Genomic DNA, 2175 nt, shown 5'->3' on the forward strand with positions numbered 1-2175 from the left:
TTGAAATATTGACACCCTCAACAACTGGGACCTATCAAGAATAAATCAAGCTGCTTAGACAATCCAAAGGTTTAAGACACCACCAAGAGCTAAGGCAAAGGTGAAAGATAAGTCTCATCTCTACAAGGTCACTCCTTGAAGAATGAGAGAAATGGCTGTTTTGCCTAATATATAGAAATAAACACAGACAAAATAGCAGAATGAGGCAACAGAGGACTATGTTCCAAATGAAAGAATTAGATGAAACCTCAGGAAAAAGCCATAATGTAACAGAGATTAGCAATTTATCTGATAAATAGTTTAAAGTGATGGTCATAAAAATGTTTACTGAACTTGAGAGAAAAATGGATGAATACAGTGAGAACTTCAACTGAGATAGAAAATATGAGAAAGTAGCAAGCAGAAGATGCAGAGCTGAAGAATACAATAACCAAACCAAAAACTATGCTAGAAATGTTTAATTGCAGATGGATGAAGCAGAAGAAAGGATAAGTTACCTAGAATACAAGGCACTGGAACTCACCCAGAGCAGCAGAAAGAAAAAAAGAATTTAAAATAGCAAAGATAGCTTAAGAAACCTATAGGAAAACCTCAAGCAGAATAACATTTGCATTATAGGGTTCCCAGAAGAAGAGAGAAAAAATGGATAGAAAGCTTATCTGAAGAAATAATGCCTGAAAATTTCCCTCACTTGGGGAAGGAAGCAGACATCCTGATCTAGGAATGCCAGAAAGTTCCAAATAAGATGAACCCAAAACAGTTCACATCAGGACACATTATAATTAAAATGTTAAAAATTAAAGAGAGAATCTTAAAAGCAGCAAGAGATAAAAGCTTGTTACACACAAAGCAGTCCCCCATTAGATCATCAGTAGAGTTTTCAGCAGGGACTTTGCAGGGCAGAGAGAATGGTAGGATGTACGCAAAGTGCAGAAAGGGAAAAACTTCCAACTGAGAAGACTCTACTTGGAAAGATTGTCATTCAGAATTGAAGAAGAGATAGAGCTTTCCGGATAAACAAAAGCTAACGGAGTTTATTACCATTAAACTGACCTTACAAGAAATGTTAAAGGCAATTCTTTAAGTTGAAAAGAAAGGGCATTAATTAGCAATAAGAAAATATATGAAAGTATAAATCTCAGTGGCAAAGGTAAATATATGGTAGAAGTCATGGATTAATCACTTACAAAGCTAGAATGAAAGCTAAAAGACAAAGGTAGTAAAAATAACTCTAACTACAATAATCAGCTAAGGGATACAAAAATATAAAGATGTAAAATGTGGCATCAAAAACATAAAATGGGGGATAAAAATGTAGAGTTTTAGAATGTATTTAAACTTAAATCACTATCAACTTAAAAGAGACTGCTATACACATAGGACGTAATCCTCATGATAACCACAAAACAAAAACCTATAGTAGATAACACAAAAGATAAGAAGAAAGGAATCTAAGCCTAATGTTAACAAAATCATTAAATCATAAGGGAAGAGAACAAGAGAAGAACAGAACAGAGAGGAACTACAAAACAGGCAGAAAACAATGAACAAAATGGCAGTAAGTACACACCTATCAATAATTATTTTCCACGTAAATGCATTAAATTCTCGGATCAAAAGACAGAAAATGACTGAATGGATAAACAAACAAACAAAAACTCAAGATCCATCTATATGCTGCCTACAAGAGATGATCTTCAGCTGCCAGAACACACACAGACTAAAAGTGAAGGCATAGAAAAAAGATGTCCCAAGCAAATGGAAATGAAAAGAAAGCTAGGGAAATTATACTGATATCAGACAAAATAAACTTTAAAACAAAGGCTATAAAAAAGACATAGAAGGGCATTATATAATGATAAAGGGGTCAATGTAACAAGGGATATAATATTTGTAAATATTTATGCACCCATCATAGAAGCACCTGAACATATAAAGCAAATATTAACAGACGTAAAGGGGGAGAAAGTGACAACAATACAATAATCATAGGGAACTTTAATATTCCACTTGCATCAATGGATAGATCATCTAGAGAATCAATAAGTGATTGATTGATACATTAGAATAGATGGATTGAATAGATAAATACAGATTATTCCATCCCAAAGCAGCAGAATACACATTCTTCCCAAGTGTATATGGAAAGTTCTCCAGTGTAGATCACATGTTAGG

This window comes from Zalophus californianus, chromosome 7 (genome assembly GCF_009762305.2).
Source record: "Zalophus californianus isolate mZalCal1 chromosome 7, mZalCal1.pri.v2, whole genome shotgun sequence".
NCBI lineage: Eukaryota > Metazoa > Chordata > Mammalia > Carnivora > Otariidae > Zalophus > Zalophus californianus.